This window comes from Dermacentor variabilis, unplaced genomic scaffold, assembly GCF_050947875.1.
Source record: "Dermacentor variabilis isolate Ectoservices unplaced genomic scaffold, ASM5094787v1 scaffold_14, whole genome shotgun sequence".
NCBI classification, from domain to species: Eukaryota; Metazoa; Arthropoda; class Arachnida; order Ixodida; family Ixodidae; genus Dermacentor; species Dermacentor variabilis.
Window position 1 is genome coordinate 9,745,670 of NW_027460302.1, and position 15,523 is coordinate 9,761,192.

The 15,523-nt window shown below is 46.3% G+C and overlaps 1 long non-coding RNA gene across 1 annotated transcript; it reads left to right on the forward strand.

Annotated features, from left to right (window-relative positions):
* Positions 1-1,141: 1,141 nt before the first annotated feature.
* LOC142567720 (uncharacterized) lies at positions 1,142-6,340 on the forward strand. Its single transcript, XR_012825224.1, has 3 exons — positions 1,142-1,209; positions 5,280-5,392; positions 6,158-6,340. It is a non-coding gene; the product is annotated as an uncharacterized LOC142567720 (long non-coding RNA).
* The last annotated feature ends 9,183 nt before the right edge of the window (positions 6,341-15,523 follow it).

The window sequence follows — 15,523 nt, forward strand, 5'->3', positions numbered from 1 at the left end:
TCTAGGTTCTGTTCGTGTATTTGGTACCTGCCAACTTTCCCGATTAGTTTCTGCTTTTCCAAGTGTGCTGTTTGTGTACAGCGTGTCAAGGTAAATAATGGTTAATAATGTACGCATAAAAAAATGTGGGCGCTGAGAGAAAGCTTTAGGAAAGTGCGTGCTGTCTTTCCAACACAGGATTTCTGTCTAGAATTTTTGCAAAATATGAAGTGCCGAGGCTGGCAGGTTTGGCAAACAATGTTCAACACTTTTGCTTTAGATTTTAATGTAGCCAGTTCATTATCTGTTCCTAGTATAGCATAGCGTCAAGCTTGAAGCTGATCTCTGATGTCACGTCAGTTGCAGGATATAATAATGTGGTATCACAAACTGCTTATTACGCATGTCAGTCAACATGGTGCAGTGGTCACAGGTGCGAGTATAGCCGAAAGCTGGGCATTCTTTGCCCGTCTGCACATGATGTGGGATAGAGCTTGAACTATGCTATAGTGGCGCCATCTCCCTCACCTTCTCTTCCTCATTATTCTGTTAACTTGCACTAAAATGCACAACTTCTAGAGGCTTAATTATGGTGTTGTCTGCTGAACTTGGCTGATGTGAATTTCAGTAGTCTGGGGTACCCTCAAAGCCATGCTGTACTTCGCATGCATTTTAATATGGCCAATTTGAAATATGTGATTGGCTGTGGCATTCTCAGAGAAAAAAGGCCTCTTGTGAATAATGCATACATGCATTATTCGCATTTTCTAATACTCTTTCAAGAAGCAGCCTGTAGGCTGCTCCCCGAAGAAGTGGCCACCTTTGCTTACTCTACGTGGCAGTCTGGTCCAGTTTACTTAACCTGTCTGCCATCTATGCACGAGGAGGACAGAAGCGAAAAAAAGGGACCTTCGATTAATGTTTTTGCACAGATGGCTCATACATTGCACTTTTCTTATCTTGCAGGCTTTGTTAACTCAAAGCTTTCTATGGGCGAATATCAGCATTTCATTCCTATTTATACCTAATAAGAATTACTTTGTTCATAGTGTCACTTTTTATATTATACTGTTGTGAGAATAAGCTCACTTGTTTTAATGCAGATGTGACGGGGCCTGCAGAAAGAGTGTAAGCAGACTACTGTGTTGCTGATCAGTGCTGGTGCTGATCACTACGTCTGAGTTGGCCTCACAACGTCCAGGCACCACTGTGCTTTGCTTCTTTGACAAGGTAATATGATATAGACAACTTGCACCTCAGTATCAGTTTTGAGAAATGTGCTAAGACACAAGAGTTGGCCTTGGTGATAAATACACTCGTGTTCTTTTTTTAAAGCGTTCTTCTTGCAGTGTTCCTCATGTACATGTTTTCAGAAGATGCCTAAATGCAAACCGCCATGGAACTTGTTTATGCCTTAAAGTAGCACTCTTTCACCAAAAAAAGCCTTATTTAATGCACAATTCATAACAAAGGTGAGGAAGTGACAGGACATAAGTCTAACAACCATCCAGTTTTACTGCTTGCGCAGCACTATAAAGCGAGAGGTGAAAGGGCAAGAACAGATAAATCGAAAATGCATGTTGCTCACACAACTGCGAAAAGGACACATGGCATGGCTACTATGACGCTTGTTTTACAATGATAAATAAGCAGTCTTGCTGTCTGATAGTCCACTGGAGGTGGAGCCAACTTGCAGATTCCCTGTCACACATATAAGGAAATCTTAACGAATTTCGCCAGCACTATGGTCCTTATACATTGCCACAGTTGCACAGTTTTCAAACAAAATAGTGCAAGTGAGCTTTGCACTACCAAGTGACCACAAAATGACCTGAGCATTCAGTTAACATGGTTGCAAATCCAGTCATTTATACATTGGCCTGTTTTGCCGACGTAGTGTCTACTGCACAACAGTGGTATTTAAAGGGCCCCTGAAACAGTTCGGACAAATTTCGTAGACGCGTAGGGTACAGCTTAAGTGGAACATTCGCACCACAATTTAAGTGAAGCGTTACGTATCAATGGAGCTACAAGCGATTAGAAGCTACCCTCCTCCCTAGCCATGCTTTTCCTCCTCAATTCGCTCGCCGAGCGAGTGGGGCTAAGCTCCGCCTTCACTGGCTCAGCGTCACGATGCGACGTCACATCGTCCACTTCCGGTTGTTTTGGAGCCCGCGCGAGACCGCTCCGCTAGCCGCTTGGCTGTCGACCCCAAGCGAGAGCTATCGAAGCAGCGTGCGTTGCGAGCATTCTGTCGTAGCGCCGAACGTGTCTTGTATTCCGGTAACTACAGGCAAGCTGGTCATTTCGGCAAATGACTGCAGGCATAAACTCAAGCTGATGAAGGAGCTTAAGCGTAGACGTACGTGAGCGGCCTGATCGGTCTGCACGGTCCATACACTTGTTGGTGCAGCGCTTAACCAGCTAAACAAAGCGCTAATATTGCTCTAACCAAGTGTAAAACATTTTAAACATTTATAAAAACAATGCGTTCATGATTACACTCCTGCGAAAAATACACACCAGCAGCAAAGAAGAATACACTTCGTTGCTGCTACTGTGTATGGTTGAGCTCTGTGCCACCAGGTGGCTGCACCGTGCAGAGCATTCGCATTTGCCCTTCTGCTCATCTCATGGCTCATCCCGTTACGGCAAAGTCAAGCGGCCAGACTCTGTCCCCTTGCGCTTGTGTTTTCCCTAATACCGGACTCGGGAAACACTATTGCGTTAGTAATCTTCCGGTGTAAAGTGACGGCCACAAACGCGCAAATCCTGGCGCCGATCGGATAGCGGCAGTCCGATGCGCAGCAGCCAGTTCGCTCGTACGCTGCCTTGCAGAGGGACACGATGTCACAGCTTGACATATTGCCAGTCACTACGTTTGCAGTCCACAAGGCAACAAAGTCGAATCATGGTGCTCGCGAAAAGACTGTGACCGACTCTGACTGCAGAGCTCTCTTCAAAATGGAGTACGTTGTAACACAAGCAGACGACACATGCTGTGTGCCGGAAGTGCTTAAGTGTACTGAAAAATTATTCTTTTGCATTCTCTTTATGTTACTTTCTTTTCATAAAAACAAATTAACTAACATTCCAACTATTACGAAGATCATTTGTTTACCATAAAGTTGGAAAAATTATCGATCACGCGCCCTCGTCAGCCAATCGGATAGTTCGCCCCACTGACGTCGTATGGGTGATTTCGGTCATATGGGTAGGGGCGGCTTAAAATTCCGCCGAGCAGTGCGCTGCGATCGGCAGTGATGTGCATATTTAAAACCTTATAATAAATTACACGCTTTACGCGCCGCACTTAGATGTGTTAATTAATGATCAGAAGGACCTACTTTAACGACTCAATACGTTTGTAGAAAATCGTCAAAAGCGTTTCAGGGTCCCTTTAATATCCATCAACACCCCTGTGCTCTACGTGCTCTTTCTTGCATCCTTTTTTTCACAGGTAGTGGAAGATTACTTGATTCCAGAACAATTTGGTTTGTTCTACACATGATAGTGAACTTGCCAGTCTTATATTAAACACGGAATTGGGTAGAAAGATGTGGTATTTCTTATGGTGCCCTGGTGCGTTCAGCTTGTGCAGATGTTTCAAGCTTGTATTGACAAAAATTGGGATGAAGCCATAGGAGGAGAGATGTAAAAGTGTAACAAAAGCCTCCTGATAGATATGCTGAGTTGTGCTGCTGTGGACACTTATTGGTTATCCCTACTGGGTAACGCTGTTAGAGTTATGGATGCTTTGACACTGTAGGGCCTACAAGATGGCTAGCATTACAGAACACATTAAAACGACTAGGGATGCATGTCGTGCTATGCTATCATAATTGGCCCACAAAGTGACCGCCTTTGCTTACACTATGTGGTAATCTGGCCCAGTTTACTTAACCCAACTGCCATCTATGCATGAGCAGGAGAAGGGACTAAAAAATGAAGGGAGCTTCGATTAATGTTCTTGTACAGATGGCCCATACATTGCATTTTTCTTATCTTGCAGGCTTTGTTACTTAAATCTTTCTATGGGCGAATATCAGCATTTCATTCTTATTTATACCTAATAAGTATTGCTTTGTTCAGTGCCACTTTTTATATTTACCGTATTTACTCACATAATGATCGCATAACGTAATGATCGCAGCCCTGAATTTTGTCGTCGAAATTCGATTTTTTTAATTTCCTGTGTTGATCACACTCCGAACTTGCCGCAGCGATCTGTCATGTGCCAAGTCTAGCTATTAATGATAGCGCTTACCATCTGTCGGATGCTACGCGAATATCAGCATTTCATTCTTATTTATACCTAATAAGTATTGCTTTGTTCAGTGCCACTTTTTATATTTACCGTATTTACTCACATAATGATCGCATAACGTAATGATCGCAGCCCTGAATTTTGTCGTCGAAATTCGATTTTTTAAATTTCCTGTGTTGATCACACTCCGAACTTGCCGCAGCGATCTGTCATGTGCCAAGTCTAGCTATTAATGATAGCGCTTACCATCTGTCGGATGCTACGCGAACAACTCTTCAAGACAAACCAAGCAGTCCGCACGCACCAAACATTCTTAAGCAGATGCCCGATTTCATTCCTTTCATCAATTTCCACACGTCCATGACAAAAAAGCTACAACCAAAATTGCCTTCATTATGTGTAGGCTTTGTAATGGTTGTGGTCAAGAACAACAAAAAAGGTACCTTTCGATTCTTCTCATCTGCGCTCGTGGGCACGCAACAAATCTTGTATCACTTGTAACACAGCTAAGGTATTCGCCCACCCTTAACGGAAACGTGCTGTATTAGGATAGTAGTGAAGACAGATGCCGCAGTTTCTGCAGCATGCCCGCGGTGTCTTTCTACGTCACTGGCAGCTAAGCGCGCCCATCTGTTTCTGCCCCCTCCTAGTGGACATGGCTACGTTATTGCCACAAACTTACTGATATTAATGATATTATTCATTACGGATACGGAAGAAACTTTCAATGCATGTAATGTACTTGCGAGAAAAAAAATCGCGTTCGGCGCATTTGGTGTGTTCAGCTTGCTGCGCCGGCCGCCATTTTTGTTTTGGTGTCCCGCACTACACTCAGTGGCAGCCACCTATTTGTTGACCTGTTGCCATCCCGCAGCAAACGCGGGATAAAAAAAATTCTTTTTGCAGGAAATTTAACCGGCGTAATGATCTGAATAACATCTGAATTTTCGATCATTTTTTTACAAAAAAGTGCGATCATTATGCGGGTAAATACAGTACTCTTGTGACACCAAGCTCACTTGTTTTAATGCAGGTGTGGCTGGGCCTGCAGAAAAGCTGTAAGCAGACTGCAGTGTTGCTGATCAGTGCTGATCTCCACGTCCGAGTTGGTCCCACAACATCCAGGCACCATGGTGCTTTCACAAGGTAATATGATATGGACACCTTGCACCTCAGTATCAGTTTTGAGTTTGACTTTTGATAAATATTTAAGAAGACACAAGGGTTGGCCTTGGTGATAAATACACTCGTGTTCTTTTTTTAAAGTGCTCTTTCTGCAGTGTTCCTCATGTACATGTTTTCAGAGGATGCTTACACTCCTTAAATGCAAACTGCCATGCAGATGGTTTAGGCCTTAAACTAGAACTCTTTCACAAAAACTATCATTTAGTTTCTATAGTAGTATTAAAGGTGAATTAATCTTTCCTATAAACAATTCTGCAGTGGCATCCATGCAGTGTTTTCCGTCTGCATATTCCGCAATGCGGTAGCAAAGAGCTGTGCTATCTGTGTATTTACTTGCATGAGCTTGTTATACTTGTTCATTTAATGTAAAATACTTGTGGAAAAGTATTAGACTATTTCTGTGGTCTTGTATTGCAATTCTGCAGCCATTTATATTGTTTGTAAAACACGAACATTTAACAGAGACAGGAACAAGACAATGCGAGGACGAGCACTTGCTTTCAACTGCTGTGGTTAATGTTGAAATATCACTTTACATAGGGAGAAAACTCATAAGCCTCCGTGTTCTCTTTTTCCTGTTTCTCTGAGATTTTCACGCTTTATACACAATATCATGCAAGAACCAGCCCATTCAGTTATGCAGTGGAGCCACCTATTGTGCATGTTAGCTCCAATGGCTTGTTAGAATCTAACAGGGCCGGCTGCTTTGTTTACATTTTTTTGCAGAGGCATACGAGCACTTTGTGTCAAAAACGCCGAGCACTGTGGATACAGAGGCAAGGAGGCTGAAGGACCTGAAAAAGCACCTGGCCACCATGCTTCGGGATGCAAAATAAAGATGGTTTGTGTTAATTGTGTGCCCTAAAAAGTGTCCTCTTTGTCTCCGAGGTGGCATATCGGCCGACTCATGTGATAGAAATTAACTCGCTGTAATGTTGGCAGTAGATGTTACTGTGTGGAACTTCACCAAAAATATTGCATGAACAAAAGAACTCATTCAACACAAATGAGAACACCTGTAGAATGCAGCTAAACAAGAATAGTGTCATTTTCCATAGCTGAACGAGAACATTGTCATGTAGCATACACAAACGAGAACGATATCGTTGAGCATAGACGTGCGAGAACTATCTCGTCAAGCAAAGCTATGCGAGAATAATCTCGTTTAATGTACCCATACGAGAACGATCTCGTTCAGTGACGATGTCCTCTCGTACACATGTGACATACGACATCGTTGAGTCTACGGAGCAATAATAGCGTAGAGAAGTTCTCGTACAATTCTCATACAAATTTTTTCAATAGGGAATCCAAACAACACAGCCAAGGAAAACATTTGCTACCCTAATGACAAGCACCTATGTCGAAATGTTGGCTACAAGAACATCCCTTGTTCCAACAATGTTGCTCTACTCACATGTTTTTCTAACACAGAAGTTACTGCTTTGTGGTGTTCTGTGATTATACTTTTTTGCCGCTTTCTTTAGGGTGGATATTCACGAATACTATTTGTTTCTCCTAACAGCAACAAGTTGTCCTTGCAAGTGTTTGGGGTCAAAAACAACTTTCACCAGGAAGAAGTGCAAGACTAGTGATTGAAGAAAAAAAGTTGCTTCTTTGATCTAAGAACTTGACTGAAGTGTTGCACCTTTTTGTATATATGCTATGCAGTGCATTCATATCACAAAGTGCAGTGTTTTATCTCTGCAGCCATGTCAGTGTGTTGGCAAGACAATTTTCTCAATGGTGACCTGCTGCTATGGCTATGAGCTGCCTTCATGACATTTACATTAAAGGAGATGTACTATTGTAGACAAAAGTACCCTAGAAGTGCGAGCATTGACCAAATTGCATTTCTGTTCTAGACCGCTGAAAACAGTGGGTCACGTATGCACATTCCGAACGCAGATGGTAGTACGGCTGATTCCAGCAAATGTTGCACCATAAAATTCGGTCGACTTTCGCACGTCCTGGGCAATTTTGTCCCCGATGGCACATTCTTCGAACAATGGATATGCTCTGCAAGATGAAATACGGGAAGCACCTGTACTTTAACGGATATAGTATAGATTTAGCATACGGAGTCTATCGTTTTCTGAATACGGCAAGCACCTGTGTTTTAACGGTCATAGTACAAATTCAGCGTACAGTGTGTTCTGTTTTCTGAATATGTGAAGCACCGTACTTAAACGGTTATAGTACAGATTCAGAATACATAGTCTTCCGTTTTCTAGATACAGAAGCACTCGTATCTTGTATTACGGTTTATCTTATACAGTTGTGCGTTCTACGGAAATGACCCTTCTTAATTTACGGAAGAGTGTTCGGTCACAAATTACCAGCAAATTTTCTGTAATGTAAGGCAAACTTTTTTACAGTGTGGGAGGTGTCAATGGCCGAAGGGGACCCGGGACGGCGGTGGTCGGTCGCTTGTGACGTTGGCACGTTTCACAAGTAGCGACATAGCGCTTGGTTGTTTCGTACATCTTGGGCTAGTAAAAGCGCTCCTGCATGCGGTGCATCGTTCGTACGAAGCCCAAATGGCCGGATGTCACATCGTCATGCTTGGCGCGTAGAACGTCCTAGCGGAGGCTCTCGGGGACAACAAGCAGAAAACGCGCTCCATGCCCGGAGTAATTAGTTTTGTAGAGCAATTTATCACGGGCAGTAAAGCGACCGCTCCCTTTAGAAGTACTGGCGGCGACAAAAAGCGAATCGAGGGTAACATCATTCCGTTGTTCTCGCTGAAAGTCTGCCGCGTCAGGTAACGTAGAAGTAACGGCAGCGAGACAGTCGTCAAAATTCTCAGCATCGCAGTTGGTAGTCGCAAGAGGAGTCCGAGAGAGGCAGTCTGCGTCAGCATGAAGACGGCCACTCTTGTACGATACCACAAAGTCGTATTCCTGGAGCCGCAGTGCCCAACGTGCGAGGCGACCAGAGGAATCACGCAAACCGACCAGCCAGCATAAAAAATGATGGTCAATGATAATTTTGAATGGTCTACGGCAAAGATAACACCTAAACTTTTGTATGGCGAAAACGGCTGCCAGGCATTCCTGTTCCGTAACTGTATAATTGCATTCAGATTTGCGCAGGCAATGGCTGGCATATGCGACAACATGTTCTGCGCCACTGTGACGTTGTACAAGCACCGCTCCTATCCCGATTCCACTAGCATCAGTGTGAACTTATGTCGGGCAAGATGGATCGAAGTGACGCAAGAAGGGTGCTGACGTTAGTATAAACTTCAGTTGAGAGAATGATGCGTCACACTCTGGTGTCCAATTGAAGGATGCATTTTGTCGCAAAGTACTTGTCAACGGATAAACGATGTCGGCAAACCGGGGAACAAAACGACCAAAATACGAACATATGCCAATGAATGAGCGGAGTTCTCGTGCCGACTGCGGTGGCTTGAAGGAGCTCACCGCTTCAATCTTACGAGGATCGGGTATGACGCCATCCTTGTCGACTAAGTGTCCCAGGACCAGTGTTTGACGTTCGCCGAACCGACACTTTTTTGAGTTTAGAACCAGTCAAGCTTTCTCAATGCATTTGAGAACGAGGCTGAGGCGTTCGTTATGTTCTTCAAGCGTGCGGCCAATGCTTACAACATCATCCAGGTAACACACGCATATCTCCCACTTTAGACCACGTAGTACTGTGTCCATGAATCTTAAAGGTGGCAGGAGCTTTGCAAAGGCCAAAAGGCATAACATTAAATTCGAATAGGACATCTGGAGTCACCAAAGCTGTCTTTTCCTTGTCGGCAGGGTCCATAGGTATGTGCCAGCACCCCGATCGCAAATCAAGTCTTGAGAAGAAGCAGCGTATAATCAATGAATGACGTCATTGATTCGCGGTAGTGGATAGACATCCCTCTTCGTCACTGCGTTTAGATGTCTTTAACCACGCAGAATGTCCAGGAGCCATCTTTTTTTGGGATGAGGATTACTGGGGCTGCCCATGGACTAGACGACTCTTGAACGACACCTTTGTCCATCATCTCCTTGACTTGCTCGGCAATAATTTTGCGCTCGGACGATGACACTCGGTAGGGCTTCTGGCGGATGAGGTGTGCTGAGCCGGTATCCTGTGACGAGCGCGGGACGACGGTAAATGATGGGGTGCACCTACATGCGTGAAGTCGAATGTAGCCTCATGCCTGGCAAGGACCTGTACCAGTGCTTGCCGTACCGATGTACCGAGCACCTTGCTGATCATGCGAAGCATTAGCTCTTCAAAATGGCAATTATCGCAGGGAAAGCAAGCTGTAGAGACGTCCGTAGTTAGTGCCGCTATTGAGCTAAATGCGGCTTCATCGAAGAGAGCGATTTTCATAGCGCGAGGAAGGACAACCGGCGTAGCGGAACAGTTCAGCGCCCACAATGTGGCGACTCCTTTCGTCATGCACACGACAGAGCAGGGCACAAGTCCATCTTTTTAAGCACAGTTTATGCGGAGAGGCCTAACAACAAGGTCAACACAATCAGCATCAACAGTAGTTGCAGAAACACGAACGGGCGTCAGGCACCACGATAGTGCAATCACTTCATCAAGAACACTGAGTGTGTCTGTGTCCCTGTCTTCACCACCCGAGCTTCGTTCAGATTGTGCTGGTATAAATGACTTGTTCAATGATATTTCGCCACAACCACAGTCCACGGAAGCGCCGCACTGTTTACGAAAATCGATACCAAGATTAACATAGTGCGAAAAACGAGAAAGAACAAGGAATTCCGATGCAAGCACTTTCCCAGCGAACAAAACACTCACCGCACAAACACCAAGGGGATGAAGCCACTCGCCGCCTACTCCACGAAAGGTAATACCGACTTTCCAAGAAAACATAACTTTGTGGACTAGATGGTTTTTGAAAGCGAGGCGCATCACAGACACAGTCGCCCCAGTATCAACTAACGCCATGGTCGGTATTCCGTCAATCGTGACATTCACTTTGTTTTTTAACATCACAACAGGCAGAGGTATTTCTTGCAAAGACTGTCCGGTGACCACACCTCCACTGCCCGCGGATGCTAGTTTCCCGGCGGCAGTGAGGAAGAACGGCGCCGAGGGGACGGAGAGTGACGGAGACGGTTATTTGGCTGCGTGAAACTCCGATCAGATGCTGGCGAATCGCTGTGTCTGGTCTCCTGTGAGAAGTGGTCCATTCGAAGCAAACCGGTCGTCCGCAAGTCATATGAAGTACTGGTTCTGGGTGGCGAGAACATCGGTGGTGTCCTACGTGATTGACGGCCTTGGCGACAATACCCAACTATATGGCCTGTAGAACCACAGTTGTAGCACACGGGAGGGTCGTGGTTCACAGCGTCTTCCTTGAAACGAATGGTAGGCGGCTACGGGCGGCCAGAAAGTTCGTTGTCATGTGGATAAAGTGTCTCTGCTGCTTGCTGTAATCCATTATATCGTTCATTAGTCACGCCGTTGTAGTAGGGTCGGTGCTGTTCTTGTCGCGGCTTGACAGAAGTCACAGGGCCTCGGGGATAAAAACGCGGCTGCTCTCGTCGTGGCCGAGCGTCATAAGTAGGGCCTCTTTCGTAGAGTCGCGGCTGCTGTCGGGGCGCTAGTTCATAATCCTCAGTGCCCGTTGCGGCAGGATACGGGAAGAAGGATGCGACGTTTCGCTCGAAATCTGGTGGTAGGCGGAAGCTATGAGTGCCTGGATATGTCACTTGCGCGTGCAGGCTGAGCTCTTCCCGAAATATTTGTCGGATCGTTGATGGAAGATCAAGGGGCTGGTTGCTGCCCACGCTTGCAACTGTCGTCACATTGGCTAACCTGCCAAACTTCGGCGTGATGCGCCTCGTCTTTAGTTTGCTCGAAAGTGCGACAGGTGGTGGTAACAACTTTATTGAGACTCTGCTCAGCTATGACCTGGCAGGCCCGAGTCTTAGAATGGCCCCTCACGAGGAGCGACCCTTTCGGCCCAGGCAACGAGGGCTTTTTGTACTTTTTCATCCGACGTACTGAGCAGCTCTTCCCACGTCTGTTGTGAGGGAGCTGGCAGGAGTGACCTGGGAGGGGGTAAGCCCTCGCACCCCCAAAGAATGTGATTTTGGGTAGCCAATGTTTGATTTGTGCAATTTGGCATATTGGGTTCCATTGCCCGTTGGTAATTATGGCTAGCCAATGTGGGTTGGGGAACGATTTAGTTTGGATTCGACGCAGGATCGAGGCTTGCGCTCGCGTGAGGCTTGCGTTTGGAGGCGGGTAAATTCGCCTTTTTTGCTTGTAATAGTTTGTTATTTCCTGGTATGTCGTCGGTGCCTCATCCATGGGATCCGAGTCTGAGGGGCACATCTCCCGGTTGATTAGACCTCGGGCTACCCAGTGCGCCTCCTCATTCCCTTGATTCCCCGAATGGGCAGGGACCCATACGAGTTCAACAGGGTTTTCATTATTGAAGTCCCGTAGGACTCGCGTTGCACAGACGCCTATGCTGCCTCTCGAAAAGTTGACTATTGCCCTTTTGGAGTCGCTTATGATAGTTTGCACGGAGGGATTCATGATGGCCAAAGCAATGGCAGTCTCTTCCGCTTCCACGGTGGACGCTGTTTTTATGGTCGCGGCGTTGAGGATACTTCCCTCTCCGGTCACGACGCTCACTACGTAAGTTTGGTTATTTTGCTTTGCTGCATCGACATAAGCGGTGTGCTGGTTGCTTTGGTACCTCTCCTGAAGGCCCTTGGCTCTGGCAGACCGCCTCTTGTCGTGTCTCCCAGAGAGCATGTTCTTGGGTAATGGCTTTATTACCAAACGGCTTTTGACCACACCGAGTAATGGTGTTCTTCCTGCTGAATTAATAACGGGATTCAGCCCGAGTTTACTTAGAATAACTCTGCCAGTTGCGGTGCGGGAGAGTCGTTCACGTTGGGCTGTTTTATGGGCCTCCACGAGTTCGTCTAGGGTATTGTATATACCTAGCTCAAGTAATCGTTCAGTGTTCGCATACCTCGGGAGACCAAGGGCAGCTTTATGAGCTGTGCGAATGACGCTGTTAACCTTTTCCTTGTCAGAAAGGCGTAGGTGGTAGTAAGGGAAGGAATACACGACGCGACTGATCAGGAAAGCCTGCGTCAAATGGCAGATATCAGCCTCCTTCATACCGCGGTGTCGTGTGGCTACTCGTCTGATTAGGCCACATATTTGGCGGGCTGTCGTCCGTAATCGGACAATCGCCTCAGAATTATGGGTGTTATGTTGAATTAACATGCCCAGGACTCTTATAGTCAGTACGGGCGGAACTCGGCCGTCTTCCATACTGACTCGTATAGGGAAGGTGGCGTCCCTTTCGGTGGCATGTTTGGTTGATTTATCACGGATGACGAGAAGCTCCGATTTTGTCGGCGAGCACGCTAGACCATTCTGTCGCACAAAATTTTGTACGGTATCCGCGGCCGCTTGTAATGCTTCCGTGATTTCTCCATCGGAACAGCTATTTGTCCAGATGGTGATATCATCGGCATAGATGGAGTGTTTGATATGCGGGATCCTTTCCAGTAATGGAGGCAGGTTTCGCATGGTCACATTGAAAAGGAAGGGGGAGAGGACCGCACCCTGAGGGGTGCCCCTTGTACCTAATTGAAATTGTCCGCTTTTAATGTCCCCAAAATGTATTTCTGCAGTGCGATCCTTGAGAAAGCTTGTAATATAGCTAGAAGTGCGCTTCCCGACATTCATTTGGGCTAGGTTTGTGAGTATTGAAGCATGTGACACATTGTCGAACGCTTTACTCACGTCCAGCCCTAGAATTGTACGGGTGGCTCTTATAGGGCATGGATGTAGGATATCGTGCTGTATTTGCCACATAATGTCTTGAGTGGACAGATTTGAGTGCCGAATGATTTCAGCGACGGAAGCCAGGATGTCTTTTGCGATGAGGAAATTGTATACATCCCCGGCAATTCCTTTTAGGATGTGCCCGACTTTGTCTTCCTCGGACATTCCAGAGTCCACCATCCTACACAGTTTTATTACTCCCTCAATGTAGGTCGTGCAGGTTTCGCCTGGCACTTGCGCACGTGGCTGTAGCGTCTGTTCTACCCTTTTCTTTTTCGTCGCGGAGTCGCCGAATCGCTCTTTGGTTTCCGAAACAAATCTTCCCAATGTTGTGAATGTTTCTTCGTGATTGTCGAACCACAACAACGCAGTATCCGTTAGAAAGAACACGACGTTCGAAAGCTGAGAAGCGCTGTTTCACTTGTTGGCGGCACTCACCCGGTGATAATGGATGAGCCATTCCTCGACGTCTTCGTCCGATCTTCCGGCAAAAGGACGCGCATCTCCCAGTTGCAGAACAGAACTTGTCGGCGCAGCAGTTGGAATGGGCCGTTCGTCTGCGTCGTGGGACATATTCAGCTCCGGTGGATTTTCTGGGAGTCCAGCAAGGCGACAGCGCCGTCGAAAAACTTGTGATTCAACCTCCGTCTTCGGGTGTCGATTACCCTGCACCTTTCACCACCACAGTTACGAAGAGTTGCGAAGAAATGGTTATATTTACATCAGATGGAGGATGATCGTAGCGTGATCGTGGCGCAGCCCGGCCTCTCAAACTCCTCGTTCTCTGCGTCTTCTCTCCTCTCTTCTTGTCCGCACTTTTCGTGTCCGTTGCAATATGTTAAAATGTACATGCCAACCTTTTTTTCTAACTCTCTACAAGCACACTTCGACCCCACAACATCTTCCTCGACTTCATCAAGTGGGGTCCGCACCAACTCGGCTATAGTCACAGCGCTTAAGTAATGCTGTTCAATGTAGCGTGCTGAAGAGCAACGCAGCTGCACGCGAGGAGACCAAGGAGATGCTAAAAGTGTCCCAATTATTCACAAAATAAATGACGAGTAGTGTTCTGTAGGAGGACTGTTTTAGGCTTGTAGCGCAGCTCAGAAAGAGCAAAGAAAGGAAGGAGGTAGGGGTAATCAAAGGGAACGGAAAATAGAGTGAGCGCTAACTTCCAACTGATGGTTTATTTCGTGACACAAGACTACTTATACACTCGGTAAGCCATGTGATATCAAAAGATTACAAAGAACCAAGCAACAAAACCGATACTAACCAAGTGGCAGCATATTCAGACAGCCTGTGGCTGCAGTGAATTGAAGCAATGAATTGGCGTATGAAATGAATTGGCGTATAAGTGAAGCAATGAATTGGCGTATCTCCGACTGCAGCCACAGGCTATCTGAATATGTTGCCACTTCGTTACTATCGGTTTTGTTGCTTGGTTCTTTGTAATCTTTTGATGTCATATGGTTTGCCGAGTGTATGAGTAGCCTTGCGTCACGAAATAAACCATCAGTTGGAAGTTAGCGCTCACTCTGTTTTCCGTTCCCTTTGATTACCCCTACCTCCTTCCTTTTTTGCTCTTTCTGAGCTGCGCTACAAGCCTAAAACAGTCATGACATACCAACTCGCCCGAACTGCCACGCTTTTGTATGAGGACTACTGTTACACGAGGGTGCATTGCCTTCTTATTAAAACTAAACTGTGCTAGACTATACGTAGGTATTAAAGATACCAACAACCAAGTTTTGTCGTACTCATTTTTGAAAATGCATTAGTAGTTTAGGTTTTACTGGTAAAGGCTCATCAATACGGCAGAGGTTGTCACATATAAGAGGGAAGATGAAATAAAATGGTATACGATCGAAGAAAGGTTTCAAGAAGACGACGACGATGGCGTTAAGAATGACGTGGATTAACCGAAAACGAAAGAAGATAAAGAAGAAGTTTCCAGTGAGGTGACAAGAGATGATTGGTGGAGAAGTATCCGGTGAGATGGAGAGCGACGATTGGTGGAGAAGAGAAGAAGAGGAAGAGAAGGATTACGTGGACTAACAAGAAGGCTATAAAAGGGCGAGGAAGGTCGAGACACAGGGGGAGAAGAAGGCAGCGGAGACTCGGCGGGTGAGGGACGGTTCGACCGGACGAGAGCGACGCCGGCTAGTGCTCCGGTGAGCTCGCGTTCTACGGCTTTGCACCGCAGACTTCCTGCCGTTCCTGAGCCCGTTCCGGGGAGTCCACGGAGGACGCCACCACCTGCTACGGCCAGGGGTGTCTCTGCTGCTGTTG